Source organism: Trachypithecus francoisi, unplaced genomic scaffold, assembly GCF_009764315.1.
Source record: "Trachypithecus francoisi isolate TF-2019V2 unplaced genomic scaffold, Tfra_2.0 Lachesis_group15, whole genome shotgun sequence".
NCBI classification, from domain to species: domain Eukaryota; kingdom Metazoa; phylum Chordata; class Mammalia; order Primates; family Cercopithecidae; genus Trachypithecus; species Trachypithecus francoisi.
In genome coordinates this window covers 84812803-84829420 of record NW_022681460.1, presented here as the reverse complement: position 1 = coordinate 84829420, position 16618 = coordinate 84812803, and the positions used below count along the sequence as shown (strand labels likewise).

General features: G+C 38.3%; 2 long non-coding RNA genes across 2 annotated transcripts in view; one reads left to right on the top strand and one right to left on the bottom strand.

Annotated features, from left to right (window-relative positions):
• Window positions 1-4983, top strand: part of LOC117097524 — a 38280-nt gene extending 33297 nt beyond the window's left edge. The window contains exon 4 of the long non-coding RNA XR_004442977.1: window positions 4709-4983. This is a non-coding gene — a long non-coding RNA (uncharacterized LOC117097524). The remainder of the gene's footprint in view (window positions 1-4708) is intronic.
• The window catches only part of LOC117097522, a 62888-nt gene extending 49500 nt beyond the window's left edge, over window positions 1-13388 (bottom strand). Inside the window, exon 1 of the long non-coding RNA XR_004442976.1 lies at window positions 13282-13388. This is a non-coding gene — a long non-coding RNA (uncharacterized LOC117097522). The remainder of the gene's footprint in view (window positions 1-13281) is intronic.
• Window positions 13389-16618: the final 3230 nt, after the last annotated feature.

The following is a 16618-nucleotide window of genomic DNA, read 5'->3' as shown; positions in this document are numbered from 1 at the left end:
AACTTCTTCTTTGGCCTAATTCTACTTTCTTCCCATTCCCAATTGCTGATCCTGACAGCAATTTCCTCCAAAATTTCTGTAAACTAAGCATGATCTCAGAGTCACCTGACCTGCAACATTATTACACACACTATAGTCCATGCACTTAAAGATTTAGTGAAAGTATGCTGCTGAAACTTGCCAGAACTTCCCTTCTTCCACTGAAAATTTGTCTTTCAAATATCTGTTCATAGATATACACCATTCATTCTCTTATCTACTTTGGCCAATTATCTTATGTTTGGGAAGGTGTTCTGCTAGAAGACAGAATAGCAATTCTTAGAACTAGAAAGAAAAACACATCAAAGTCTGTCCTTTCTTATGTCTTTTCTATCTACAACAAATACCCTTTGATAAAAAGGATGATAGGAAACATAAGTAGTTTGAGTCCACCAAATATTTGGCCTGAAGCATTTGTGTATGAAATACAAACTCGCTTGATCTGGGCTCAAATACACCAGCACTTCTTTTCTTTCTTTTCTTTTCAGAAACAGACTTTATTTATATCAATGTTAATATCAATCACATAACCATCAAGAAGGCCATAACTTTGATTTTTTTGTCCAATAGTTGGGCCAAGTTTTCATTTCTCTTATTTTTTTCAAATTTATTACTATTATTTTTTGAGACAGAGTCTCACTCTGTCACCCCAGCTGGAGTGCAGCTCACTGCAACCTCTGCCTCCTGGGTTCAAACGATTCTCCTGCCTCAGCCTCCTGAGTAGCTGGGATTACAGTTGCTTGCCACCACACCCAGCTAATATTTATATTTTCAGTAGAGACGGGGTTTCACCATGTTGGTCAGACTGGTTCCAAACTCCTGACCTTGCGACCCACCCGCCTCGGCCTCCCAAAGTACTGGGATTACAGGTGTAAGCCACCGTGCCTGGCCCATTTCTTTTCTTATATATCAGCCTGTGCCAGAGGAGAAACTGGCGGAGGTTAAAGGCTAATGTCAAGTACTAATTGAACAACAAATGGATAACCTCAACAATGCAATATCCTGGTTGAAATTATTAGTCATTTTTTTTTGGCAGTCCTGAGATCTATGTATCTTCATACAGTAAGTAAATGTAGACTATTCCCTTAAATGCAAATCCCTATAAAAAATATCAGAAGTATATTATGCATTTAAAGTTAAAAAGCATATAACTTTTTAAATGTTTGATAAAATTCACCAGTATACACCATCGTTTTCATTGAGAGAAGGTTCCTAATCATGAATTTCATTTACTTAATAATATTATTCAACATTTTTCTTTCATTTTTGTTAATTTGATTTGTTACGACTTCTCAAAAAAAGCTTGTCCTTTTCATCTAATTTGTTCAATTTATTTTCATGAAATTGGTCACATACTTAATCTTTCATTCCTTCTTATGTAACCAAATTTCCATCCGGTACCATTTACTCTGAGCCAAAGAACCAGAAGCCAAAAGAACTTCCTGTAGCATTTCCTGTAGTACATATCTGCTGATTAACACTTTTCTAGGTTGACAAGTTATATAGTTGTCTTTCATTTAGTTTAAAGATGTTGTTCCATTGTCTTCTGATTTACGTTGTTTCTGATGAGAGGTTAACCTTATTTCTTATTATTAGTCCTCTGAATTTAATGTATAATATGTCTTTTCTTCTTTTGCTTTTCAAATGCTCTGTTTAATTGTGATTTTCAGCAGTTTAATATAATGTCCATTGTTTGTTGTTTGCTTAGATTCCTGAAATTATATGTGGGTTTTAAAATAAAGTTTTGAAATTTTCTAACCATTATTTGGTTAAGTAATTTTTCTGCATCATACTCTCTCTTTTTCTCTTTCTAGTACTCTAATTACAAACTTTCATTCTTTTGCTATTATTTCACAGGTTCTTAATGTTCTACTTTAAAATTTTAAAGTAATTTTTATGGAAAATTTGATCATAATTTTAAATGACTATAATAGAAAATTCTAAAAATTCAAAAGGTAAGCCATATCAACAATTCATATCATACCTATAGAAATGGCAATTTTGGTCTATTATTTTCCAAACCATCTACCTTATTTTCTTTCTTATGTCTTACGTTGGTCATAACTTGCAGTCTATATGGATCAGTAGCAATGATAATATCCTTGTATTTAATTCAGCCTTGTATTTAATGTATCTTAAGAGAAAAAAATGTCTAAAATTTCATGATTAAGGAGGCTGTTTGTTAAGGTTATTGAAATACATGTTCAAATGATTTCAGGGAGTTTCCTAATTTTGAGTATTTTGCCATTTTGATATAGATTTTGAAATGTATTTATTTTTTTCCCTAACTATTGGAGGGGGGGCAGAAATGTGGAAAAATAATTACTAGTGCTATTCTCCAGGCATTTCAAATTGTCTCTGTGTCTGAACACATGTGGAATTTCACTTTTTTGTCCCCTGGAAGTCAGGTTGGCCATGTGACTTGCTTTGATGTATAAAGTATGAACAGAAAAAGTGTGCTACTTCTGGGCAGAAATTTTCAGAGGTAGCATGGCATGTGTCACCAATTTCCCTTTTTCTGACACAGTGACTATGTAAATATGTATAGACATGTCTCTTCTGTTAGCCTGGATTCCTCAGTGACTGTGATGAGCAAAGTCTTATTGCCAGTGTTCATTGACTGAGTAACATGGGCACATACTTGATTATTATGATAAACTACTGAGATATTAGGGTTGTCTATGTAGAATAACTCATCTTTTATTTTTCTTTTTATGATAAACCATTATTTTATTTAAGGCACTTGTACTTGATCATAAAATATTGCTTCATATTTTTTATACTATAGCTTTAAGTTTTATTCTACAAATCCTTTTGTTGATAATCATTATAACTTGAATATAATCTGCTTTGTGTTTCTAGGAGGCAAAATCAGGAAAGCAATACAGCTTAGAGAATATTTTTATTAAAAACCATTTCTTTCTAAGAGTAAAATGATAGAAAAATAATTAAATATATAGTCTCTATCCTTGTGGGATAATAGTAAGAGAGTTCATTAGAAAATATGAAATAAGCTCCCAAAGAGAATTCTACGTGGGCCATGTGAGCTTAGAGTGAAAAAAGGAAAGAAATCTTTTCCAGAAGGAGTAATCTAGAAAACCTTTATGGAAAAGGTGACATATAAATTGGGTTTGAAAGATGAATAGAATATTGATGAGGAAATTCTACACAGCATCTAAGTAAATTTACTGTGAGAAAAGTGTAAGCAAGATATATGAATGGAACAGCAAGTTATACAGTTTGACTTACTTGTAATAGCAGAGTAAATATGTAGAAGTGTGAATTTTACTTTAAAACATCAAAGATTTTTTAATAGAAGAAGGATTTTGTTATTAAGAAGATAATTAATATTGCCATTATATTTAGGATGAATTGTAAAAGATGAGTACTAGAGGTCAGCAGAGGTTTGGGAGGGGTTAGCGTTTTTCATTGTCAAGGTGAGACAGCGAGGGACTGAGACAGGACATAAAAAAGAAGAAACAGCTTTGAGTTTTGTTGAGCTACAAGGTTTACAGATATTTATATTTTCACCTATGACTTAGCATTTGAAAACCTAACAGTCTTCTTTTTTTGTATATTGCAAGCCATATAAAGAGTCTATAACTAGATAGACCTTGGTGGATAACCACCCAAACTGTAATATGTTATGCTGTTGAATACTGACTCAATATGCTAATATTCAACACTCAAACCAAAAGTGAAAACACAGATGCCTAGGGAAAGAAAAGTTGGCAGCACAAACTAGTGGGAATTGGGTAGGGTTTTTCTTGGCCTTCTGCTGCACAATAGGCAATTGTGATTCAGGTGTATTTGTTTATTCTGGTAGAAATAAATTCTCCCACTAAAACAAAAGTGCCATTATAAAGAGCTAGACAAAATCAACAACACCCGTCTTTGCCATGTCTTGCTTGACTGTAAGGGGTCACATTCAGGAATTGTTGATCAGACTTCCTTTGTCTCTCTCTTTTAAACAGGCATTTTGCAAATTTAATACTTTTCCATGTTCTAAAGCATCGCTTGTCCACGGGAGAGGGGTTGGGTGTCAAGCAAACACAGAGGGGCTCTAGGGGTTTCTAAAGTGGTCACTTCAATAGTCATTTCATAACATGTTTGTCGGCGTGTCTTTCTTCCAGTTCTGGTTTTGTTACCTTCTCTCTGTTTTCAATATAAACAGCAGTACAAAGTGAGCTATCTTCCTGCTATTCAAAATAAATACTTATTTGGGTAAAATTTATAATGTTAGATTCTACTTTTAGTCAGGAAATGCAAACAAAGCTTGGAGACTGCTTGTTCCCTGACCCCAAATTCATTCCATGTTGCTATAGCATCACCCCTGAGAAAATGGGCCTGCCTGTTTTCCTCCCCATAGACAAACTCAATGGGCTTTTGTCAGCTCTTGAATTATAGCATTAAAATTTAAACAGTAGGGATTTAATGGAGGATTATTATGACACTCCAGTGCATTCTTTCTGTTGCCATTAGCAACAACCCCAAGAATGAAATGAAATAATTGTTTTAGGAGGTGCTGTTTTCCTAAAAGATGAAACATCTACCAAGAAACATTCCTGGGTTATATAAACCGATTTGTGTGTGTGTTCCTTCTAACATGAGTAGAGTAATGGCAGTGTATACCAATCCAATGATTTAAGGTATTTTTTTTCCCTTTTAGTTCAACCAATCTACAAAGGCCAAAAATATTTTCACAGGCCCCCAAAAGATGAACTCCAATCTGCTGCCCCTAAATGCATTCTCCACTGTCTGGAAGATGTGCAAAGGCAACGGCACAGCGTTCTCCATCTCAAATCCTTCAAAGTGCTGTCAGAATAAAAGAATCCCCACCAAAAGCCCCAGGGAAATCTATCTGTCTGTATGGTATGGTAATGACTGAGGTTATTCCAGATAGGATTCTGGGAGAAACTCAGCTATTGAAATCTAATGAATGGAACTGAGAATTTTTTGTTATAACACTGTTTCTTTGATTGAATATATCCTTGCATATAAGACATAAAAATAAATAACAAAAGCAAGATATTGTTTGAATTTTTGTTTGATTATATGATCCGAGAATTTTCCTGGTAAGTAATTTTGCATCTGGATTTGTTTTCTCTGCCAGTCACTTGCCTTTCTAGTTTTATGTCATTTTTATCTCTTTCCTATTTTAATGTCAGCAACTAGGTTTACATTAAGGATTGCATTTTTTTAATCACCAGGGATTACAACAATTTATGTTCCTTTTCTAGCTGCCGAAATATGGATATTTCCTTTCTTCTGCTATATTCTTGCTGGGCAAGTTCTTTCAAAATACTTTTAACTTTTTCTCTTTGAAGTGAATTTCAGTTCATTGTAGAAATAATACAAAATGCGTAACAGGCAATAAATAAATGAATAGTCCTTTGGAATTTTACCACCCAGAGATACTAGTTCTTAATCTAAATGTGAGCCTTTATCTATAGCAATGAAAACTAATCTTACTTTCACCAAAGACATCCAGGGTTCCCCTATGATCTTCTGTGGAGGCAGCCCTATTACCAGTGTCTTGTGTTTACTTTCAGAGGAGTACATGCAAACATTTGTATATATGCCATTTTTACAGGAAAATGATAAATTTTACATTTTTCAGATCCTTGCTTTTTCATGTAACAATAAATCTTGAAATCAGTATAAGTTCCAGAATTTGTAATAGGTACAGTCTTGTGGGACTGGAGAGTTGGGACATTGAGGGAGGCTAAGGGGTTTGCCTTCAAGTTGCCTTTGCTAAGCAAGCAACTGTCATTTGTTATGTTGTGTATAGCTAGTCAACAAATGGCCAAGGTAATGAAACGTGATTTTATTCACACTTAACAAACACTGAGAAAATAGTCACTGCTCATAAAGACAGAAATTGTTAACATTATTTTTATTGGGACAATTAGCCATCGTTTGTATGGAACTACAAGTGATTTACTTGGAGAGTTCCTAAATAAGAGATTTTTAAGTAGTTCCTTGTCATTTGCTGTCAAAAACAATGTTACAGTGAACATTCTTGTAAACATTACTTTAAGCACACATATGAATATGCTGTTTTACAAATTATTAGTAATTGAATTACTTAGATGAAAACATTATATACATAGATGTTCACCATCAGTGAACCAGACCAGGCATTGAGGTCCTCATTGAGCCAGTAACATTGCTTTCAGAAGCAGAATGGAGGATATAGTTCCCTGAGAAAGCAAGCTATCATGTCTCATGTAATGCTAAGATGCTGCTGGGACCAGGATGACCTTGCTTTTGAATATATCATTTTTATTTGACAAGTAAGGCTTATTGGGCCTTTCTTACTTTGTTAGTCATTGAGTCCCACCCAATAAATGGCCCAGCCAAAAAAATGGGAACACCAGGCCAGAGAGTCACAAGGTTTCTATGGGTCAGGTATTTAGCTTTGCCAAGAGCCCAGCAAGTTACTAGTTACTTTTTTTTTAAGTAGCCATGTCAGAGAAATGATTAATCCAATATCCCAAGGGCCCCTCAAGGTAGAGGTTGGCTTTATTTGCCCAAGACCCCAGCTGACTAAGACTTGTCACAAAGACTTGAGCTCAGAGGTGCATTGAAGTTGTGCATTAGCACTTTGCATACAGCTCTTCCGTGATCAGGAGAATCCCCTTGGCACTTTTGGGATGAGAAAGTACATTCAGATGTAGAAGCTGCAACAGTACACTGAAATGGTCCAAAATTCCTCAATGTACAAAGTCACATTAATTTCCCCTCTTCACTGTGAACCTGGCCCAAACTCCATTAGTTGAATCTAGTGACTGCTGTCTGCACAGTACTGGGTAAGATGATGACTTGGGCAGTTTTATCCAACAGAGTTCCAGAATAATGAGATTGATGAATATGGCCTTTGATCTTTCTGTAGGGCAGGGAGACTTCTCTTTAAAGCAGCTGAAGTCAGGGTTGAGGGGAAAAGAGTAATCAGAGCATATCAAAAGAGAAAGGGGCTCTGTGCCAGTAAGTAAGGCCTTTCACTCAGTTTGAGCAGGTTTTGAGCAGGTGCTGGCTTATGGCTTAACCAAAAGAACATTTAATGATTTTAATCTGCCCAAAGCTCTGTATTGAATAGCAAGGTCTCCACTGCTGACATCATTTATTTCTGATTGGGGACTCTGGTTCATCAGCCATCGCCTCATGGCCTTTTGGCTGGGGCTGGAGGGCTTGCTGCCTCATTGTCATAGTAACATTTGCTCATCCACCCTCCCAGATGAGAGTGAGCAACAACCAAGGTGCCACTGGGCAGTTTATTTAAGTCTTATCTGTTACATCTTATCCTCTAAAGATTCATCATCAGGAAGGACAGTAGGGGACCCTTACTATGCTCCCTTTCTCTTGCCCAGCATTTGATATCAGGTCCCAGAGGGTCTTGTCATGTTTCCAAACCTGGCCTGCAGGACTCTTGTCTTTTCTCTTCCTGAAAGCCACACCTAAGTCAACATCCCAACTCTTAAGGACTGTGAAGGACCTGACATGTTCTCTAACTGCAAGATAACAAGTTAGTCTGCCACAGCTTTATGGATTTAAAAATGGCATGAAACTCCTAAGTCAAAGACAAACGACGTTATTACAGCCTGGTAAGCAGCATGAACATCAGCCTATTTTTGCGGATTCTCACTGCTCCCAAGCCCTGTGAAGGTGACGCAAATGGGCCAAGCTATAGCCCACATATATAGTGGTTTATACTCCAGGAGAGGAATCCCCTACATAGGGAATACGAATATTTTATAATGAGCAGTAGGTGTCTCTGTCCTTTGATCCAGAGGGAGACATGAAAATTTTTTATACCAGACAGCAAGCATTCCTGCTCTTTGTTCTAAGGAGAGACACTATTTCTATCACTCAAGGTTATTCATTACACAAACATCCTTTAAAAGACAATCTAGAAGAAATGATAGTCAGTGCATCTTTTCTCAACATGTGTCAAAATGTGAGAGACCTGTGAAGAACTGTTTCTGAACACATTCTGTGGTATGAATGTACTTACATGTATTCAAATACTACGTCCCTTACCATTGGTGGGTATTCTTTTATTAAAAACCAGTATTAGCTGATGGAATAATCCAAATGTGGTATTTATTTCTATTGGATAATTTATCAGGCTGAATTATTAGGTAGAATTAGACATGTTTAATTTTAACATAGTTTGCAAGTTTTCTCTACCAAGAACCTATTAAGAACATTTCAAAGAAGGATGTCCAAGAGTGACTTACTTCCTATTGTGGAAAAAAATAACTGATAAGCCTTATATTCTTTATCCTAATCATTCCTAAGAAAGTAACTGAAGGTAGACACTATAGAACTTAATTAGAAGTTTAATAAAACACATTAAATATAATAGTGAGACAGTTGATGGAGCTGCTTTGAAAAGACAAAGTTCTCATATAGCCATTACATCTTATCGGATGGATAAGACAAAGGTTGGGAAATAGTTTAATGCTTGTTCCCATAAAATTTAAGAAAAATCTGCATTTAGCCTGTATCTTCTCATCATGAAATTTAAGTTTTTGTCTAATTTTATTCAAAAAGGGCAGAGTTTTTTGTGTTAGTAAAAGACTCCAAGGACTTTTTGCTTGTAAATCCCAAATTTATGACTTTTAAAAATAAGAAACCACACTTGCTAATTTTTTTTTGTAAAACACTATATATACTCTTGTTTTTAATTATGTTTCGGATATGAGATTGAGGTGACCCACCAGTTATATAATAATTAACTTACTCTAGGACTTCATGATTTGCTCATGAAAAACACACCAAGAACCTTTGTTAAACATTCTACTCCTATGTAATCTGGTTTATATTATATGCTGTTTTATACTATATAATCACAATAAGCCTCATGATTTAACATATTCAGTTTTAACAATCAATAACTATTCAAGTTTTTCTCCTTTAGCAAGCGGTGTCAGCACTGGACATTACTGCTTGGAAATTTCTAGTCATTTCTACTGAATGAGAAAGAGTATTGTGGTACTAATACTCTCTGGAGGAAATTCAGGTCCTTGGTGTTTTTATTTATTTATGTCAGTCGAATATAAACTCTGATCAAAGATTACAGCAAAAGGAACTAGGCCATCATTGGTGAGATTCAATAAAATCAACAAGTAATAGATATGAATCTCAACGACTATAGATATTGAAATTATTAGATGTAGGACATATGGATCGAATATTTTAAAAACAGAAGATAAAAATATTTTAAACTACCAGACAGATTCAAATAAAATACAAAAAAAGAAAATATAATCTTTAAAATTAAAAATTTAGTGGGTGATCAGATTAACATGAAGTCAGGAAGTAAACTGAAAGTTGTATCGGAAGGAAAATTAGAAATGCAACACAAAGACAAAAAATAAAATTACTAAAGAGTGGTTAATAGATAAGGAAGGTAGAAAATGAGAATCTAAACCTTGTCTTATCAGAGTGTATTTGTCGATTCTCACACTGCTGTAAAGACATGCCTGAGACTGGGTAATTTACAGAGAAAAATGGTTTAATTGACTCTCAGTTCTGCAGCCTGCACAGGAGGCATGGCTGAGGAGGCCTCAGGAAACTTATAATCATGACAGAATGCAAAGGGGAAGCAAGCACATCTTGACATGATGGAGCAGGAGAAAGAGAGGGAAGGGGGAAGTGCTACACACTTTTAAACAACCAGATCTCATGATGAGAACTCACTCACTATCATAAGAACAGCAAGGATGAAATCTGCCCCCATGATCTAATCAGCTCCCACCAGGTCCCTCCCTTCAAAATTGGGAATTACAATTCGATGTGAGATTTAGGTGAGGACACAGAGCCAAACCATATCAGTCCACCCCTGGCCATTTCCAAATCTCATGTCCTTCTCACATTTCAAAACATAATCATGCCTTCTCAACAGTTCCCTAAAGCCTTAACTCATCCCAGAATTAACTCAAAACTACAAGTCCAAAGTCTCATCTGAGACAAGGCAAATCCCTTCCACCTAGGAGCCTGTAAAATCAAAAACAAGATAGTTACTTCCAAGATACAATGGAGTTACAGGCATTGAATAAATGCCCCCATTCCAAGAGGGAGAAATTTGCCAAAACAAAGGGGCTACGGGCCCCATGCAAGTGTGAAACCCAGTGGGGCAGTCATTAAAACTTAAAGCTCCAAAATAATCTGTAACTCCATGTCTCACACCCAGGCCACACTGATGCAAGGGGTGGGCTCCTAAGGCCTTGGGCAACTCTGCCCTGTGGCTCTGCAGGGTAGAGCCCCTACAGTTGTCTTCACAGGCTGGCATTGAGTGTCTGCAGCTTTTCCAGCTGCACATTGCAAGCTGTTGCTAGATCTACCATTCTGAGGTGTGGAGGATGGTAGCCCTCTTCTAACAGCTCCTCTATGCAGTGCCCCAGTGGGGGCTTTGTTTGGGGGTTCCAACCCCCCATTTCCCCTTTGCATTGTCCTGGCAGAAGTTCTCTATGAGGGCTCTGGACCTGCAGCAGACTTTTGCCTAGACATTCAGACATTTCCATACACCTTCTAAAATCTAGACTGAGGCTCCCAAACCTCAAGTCTTCCCCTCTGCACACCCACAGGCCCAACACCATGTGGAAGCCACCAAAGTTTGGGGCTTGCACCCTCTGAAGTAATGGCCCAAGCTGTACCTTGGCCCCTTGGCCCCATTTAGCCACAGCTAGAGCTGGAGTGGCTAGGATGCAGGGTGCCAGGTCCTAAGGCTTCACAGAGCAGCAGGGCCCTGGACCTGGCCCAGAAAACCATTTTTCACTCCTAGGCCTCCAGGCCTGTAAGGGAAGGGACTACCGTGAAGGTCTCTGAAATGCCCGGGAGGCATTTTTCCCATTATCTGGGCTGTGAACATTCTGCTCTTTAATTATGCAAATTTCAGCAGTCTTGAATTCCTCTCCAGAAAATGGATTTTTCTTTAATACCACATGGTCAGGGTGCAAATTTTCCAAACTTTCATGCTCTGCTTCCCTTTTAAACATAAGTTCCAATTTCAGGCCATCTCTATGTGAATACATATGACTGTACTCTTTTAGAAACCACCAGGTAGTATCTTGAATACTGTACTGCTTAGAAACTTCTTCCACCAGATACCCTAAATCATCTCTCTTAAGTTCAAAGTTCCACAGATCTCTAGGGTGGGGGCAAAATGCCACCATCTCCTTGCTAAAGCATAGCAAGAGTGATCTTTTCTCCAGTTTCCAATAAGTTCCTCATCTTCATCTGAGACCACCTCAGTCAGGTCTTCACTATTCACATCACTATCAGCATTTTGGTCAGAACCATTCAACAAATCTCTAGGAAGTTTCAAGCTTTGCCTCATCTTCCTGTCTTCTTCTGATCTCTCCAAACTGTTTGAACCTCTGCCCATTACCCAGTTCTAAAGTCACTTCCACATTTTCAGGTATCTTTACAGCAATGCCCCACTTCTCTGGTACCAATTTTCTGTATTAATTTGTTCTCACACCACTATAAAGACATACTTGAGACTGGGTAATTTATGGAGAAAAGAGGTTTAATTGACTCACAGTTCTGCAGGCTGTACAAGAGGCATAGCTGGGGAGGCATCAGGAAATTCACAATCACAGTGGAAAGCAAAGGGGAAGCAGGCATAATCATCACATGGAAAAGCAGAGAGAGAGAGAGAGAGAGAGAGAAAGAGAGCAAAGGGGAAAGTGCTACACACTTCTTTTTTCATTTCATTTCTTTTCCTTTTCTTTTTTTTTTTTTTGAGACAGTCTCTCTCTGTTACCAGGATGGAGTGCAGTAGCGTGATCTTGGCTCACTGTAACCTCTGACTCCCTGGTTCAAGCAACTCTTCTGCTTCAGCCTCCCGAGTAGCTGGATTACAGGCACGTGCCACTACACCCAGCTAATTTTTGTATTTTTAGCAGAAATGGGGTTTCACCATGTTGGCCAGGATGGTCTTTATCTCCTGACCTTATGATCCACCCATCTCAACCTCCCAAAGTGCTGGGATTACAGGCGTGAGCCACCACACTCAGCCATGCTACACACTTTTAAACAACCAGATCTCATGGGAACTCACTCACTATCACAGGAACAGCAAGGGAGAAATTCACTTGCTGTGATCCAATCACCTCACATCAGATCTTTCTCCCAACATTGAGAATTATAATTCGACATGAGCTTTGGGTCAAACCATATCACAGAGTTTGAGAGCAGAATAAAAACTATGGAGCACAGCCAACTTTTGAAAGGTAATAACAAAGAATTCTCCAGAAATTAAGAAAGGTAATCTACATATAGAAGAAGCACAATGCACACCAAATTGAATAAATGAAAATGAATCTATAACCCTGTACCTTCCGCTAAAGCTCTAGAACTCCAAAGCAAAACTCTTAAAAGTAGACTAAGAAAACAAACAAATCACCCAAAAAGAAGCAATTGAATTTAACAGCAGGTGTCTCAACAGCAGCAACTGAAGCCAGGACACAGTGAAATGATAAAATTGTCAACCTAGAGTTGTGTAACCAGTCAAATTCTCTTTCAATTATAAGGGCACAATAAAGATGTGAACATAAATAAGAATTTGGAGCTTCCATTACCAGCACAACTTCAGTAAAGTACCTTCTAAGGTATGTTCTTCAGCATAAAATAAAGTGACTCTAAAAAAAAAAAAAAGATACACAAAAGCAGAAAAATTGGAAAAAATTATGTTCAAAATAGACAAACTACTGGTTAACCATTCAAAACAAATAAAAGTGACATAGAGTCAAATAAATAGTATTAGGAATAGAAAAGAGAACATAACTAAAGCTAAGGCAGAAATTAAAGAGGATCAGGATATGATGAAACTTTACATTTGGATGTAGGAAAATTAGAAATTCCTGAACAAAAGTATCATAAGAAAAGAAGTGTCTTACAATAGTAAGATTAACTTTATAATATTAAGAATAATCTTATAGCAGTTTAAAATTTAACCAGAGTTTTTGTTAAAAAATATTTTACAAAGCCAAGAGCAGGCCAAATAATTCAAAGAAAAAGATTTACTAGCTTTTTCTAATATATTATATCATTCCAGCCTTGTACAGATTCTTCCAGAAAATGGAAGTAGAAGGTAAAGAACCCCATTTCATTTTATAAGCCAAATATGATCTTAATAACAAAAACAAGTATATTAATCACCTATTGCTGCTGTAACAATTTACCACAAACTTAATTGCTTAAAACAATACACATTTATCATCTTATATATACCTCTAGAAGCCAGAAGTCTCCTGATCTCACCAGACTAAGATTACGTTGTCAGCAGAGCTATCTTCCTTCCTGGAGCATAGGGTGGAATTGTTTTTTAGAGGCTGCCCACATTCCTCAGCTCACAGCCTTCTTCTTTCATCTTCAAAGCCAGCAACAGTGGGCTGAGTCTTCATACTCTCTGGTTCTCCACAGCTGGGAGACTGCTATGTCAATTAGGTGTGCTAATTCCCACCAGAGCCAGAAGAGTTATATATATACATGTTATAGTTATATATAATTATATGTTATAATTATATTTATTGTAATAATATATATTAATTATATCATATATAATTTCATAATTTTAATTATAATACATAATTATATGTTAACATATAATTATACATATTTTGTATCTTTTAAAAAATATATATGCATGCTTGAGTGCATAATTTATTGTGAGCCCTTACATGTCATCAGTCATGTAATTTATATTCAACCAAAAGGTAGTAATAAAAGATGGGAGGTAATGAACCACAGTGATGGCTCTGGAGTCTATTCTAGTGGGTCTGGAGTCCTTGGGAAACTGGTCAGTGGGGCGTCACTGCCTCTCTAGGGCAAAGCCTCAAGAGGCAGCCACCTAAAGTTGAGAGAAGTCCTCAGAGTTCTCACAGGCCTCCAAAGGCATCTCGAACAAGGCTTTGTCCTGGCTGCTTTTATGATGCTTCAGAGATGGGTATATTTTCAACATCTTGCTATTTTCCTCTTTCTACTGGTTCATTTCAGGTCTTGAGTGATACCATGCAACAGCAGGAATTATCACCCCACTCCATTACATATATATTTATCACTTGGGAAGAGCGGGGCAACTTTACTGTGGGCTCAATGCTACTCGATATGAGTGACTACGTTTTGAGACATTAGGCTCACATGTTATTATGATATATCAGAAATGTTCTCTGCTTTTAAGAACAGGTGTGATTAGAATGGACCAACCTGGATAATCCAGGATAAATTTCCAATCTCAAAATATGTAGCTCATTAATCACATCCACAAAGACCCCTCTTGCCAGTAATATGGCATGTTCCCAGTTTCCAAAGATTAGAATGTGGCCAACTTTTGTGGGGCCATTATTCTGCCGACTACATTTAACAAGCAAATATGAGAAAGGAAAACAAAGGACACGAACATATATACAAATATTCTAAACAATATTCTGATAAAAGAATATTTTTAGAATCTTAATCTATGATCATATGATCAAGAAATTCAATATTGTTAAATATCTCAGAAAAATCTATAAATCTAATAACTGTTTAGAGAAAAAGACAATATATAATCATCTCAGTAGATACAGAAAATAATAGCTAAAATTCAAGAATTATTTGTAATCTTAAAATTACTTTTAGTAAACTAGAAATAAAAGAGGATTTCCATAATCTGATAAAAATCCTCAACAGAAAATCTACATCAAACATCAACCTTTGAGGCAAATAGTAAAAGTGCTCCATTTAAAATCGGAAACAAGGAGAGGAAAAAAAATGGCGGATAGGAGGCAGGGACTAACTTGCAGCTCCCACTTGGATTGACGAGCAGCGTGTGGAGACTCACGTCGTGAACTTTTGCTCCAAGAACTACCACAAGAACATACCAGGAAAGGTGAGAGAATCCACAGATCCTTTGAAGGAAGCGCAGTGCGCGGCAGGCCCTTGGAGACAGCTGAAAAACTGTGAGTACCCAAAGTGTGAAAGTGGGATCACTGTCCCCCGAGCACACACCCTCACTGGGCAGCCTGAAGGTCCAGATCATGGGAGAAGGATTTGACCTTACCTGAAGCTGAGACAAATTTAGAGAGCTGAGCAAAACACAGGGTTATAAACAGCAGCAAGAAGAGCACTGTGAGCTCTCCCGGTCACTAGGAAGCCATTTCTCACTTTGCCTCAAGGGGTCCTTGGGGAGGGTTGCCAGAGGACCTAGGAAAAGACTATGGGGAGAATAAAACTTCCAGCTGAGGCCGGGCGCGGTGGCTCAAGCCTGTAATCCCAGCACTTTGGGAGGCCGAGACGGGCGGATCACGAGGTCAGGAGATCGAGACCATCCTGGCTAACACGGTGAAACCCCGTCTCTACTAAAAAATACAAAAAAAACTAGCCGGGCGAGGTGGCGAGCGCCTGTAGTCCCAGCTACTCCGGAGGCTGAGGCAGGAGAATGGCGTGAACCCGGGAGGCGGAGCTTGCAGTGAGCTGAGATCTGGCCACTGCACTCCAGCCCGGGCTAGAGCGAGACTCCGTCTCAAAAAAAAAAATAAATAAATAAAATAAAATAAAATAAAAATCTTCCAGCTGAACTTTGTAAACATTTTGACCGAAGGCAAATTTTCCTGGACAGAACCTGGAGGAGGGGGTGAATGGGAAGTGCAGACACAGCACAGAGGCCATAGCAGGCAGAGAGGCAAGACCTGAAACCCTGCTTGCTTTCTCAGCTAGGGGGTAGCCTGGGGCAAGTTTTCAGCCTTGCTCACCTGCTGCCTGGAAATAAACTTGGTGCTGTTGACAGGGCATGGTGGGAGGCAGAGGAGCCTTTCGGGCTGTGTGGGAACTGAGTGAGGTCTGTGACTTCCTGCTTTTCCCCATTTGCCTGGCAACCTGCATGATGCAGCAGAGGCAGCCATAATCCCTGCGGAAACAACTCCATTGGCCTGGGAACCACACTCGCATCCCTCACAGCAGCCAGAGGAACCCTGCCCAAGGACAGTCTGAACTCTGACACACCTAACCTTCCCCTCACCTGATGGTTTTTCTCTACCCACTCTGGTAGCCGAAGACAAAGGACATAATCTCTTGGGAGTTCCATGGTCTCAGCCACTGCCTGATCCTTTGTATACTACTGCAGCTGATGCTCTCCTGAAAGCACCACCTCCTGGCTGGAGGTCAATGAACATAAAATTAGTGAAATAAACAAAACTGCAACCAAGGACCCTCAGAGAGTCCACTTCACTCCCCTACCACCTCCCCTGGAGTAGGTGCTTGTACCAACGGCTGAGAGACCTGAAGATGGTTCACATCATAGGACTCTGAGTAGGCACTCACCAGTTGTAGCCTGGAGCCCAGTAGCTTCTCTGGGTTGCTGTGTCCAGAAGAGAAGTAGCAATCACTGCAGTTTGGCTCTCAGAAAGCCACATCTCTAGGGGAAGGAGGAGAGTACCACATCAAGGGAGCACCCTGTGGGACAAAAGAATCTGAACAGTAGCCCTTGAGCCCCAGATTTGACTACCCAAAAAAGAAGGAGCCAGAAAAACAATTCTGGGAGTATGACAAAACAAGTTCTTTCACACCCCCAAAAGATCACACTAGGTCA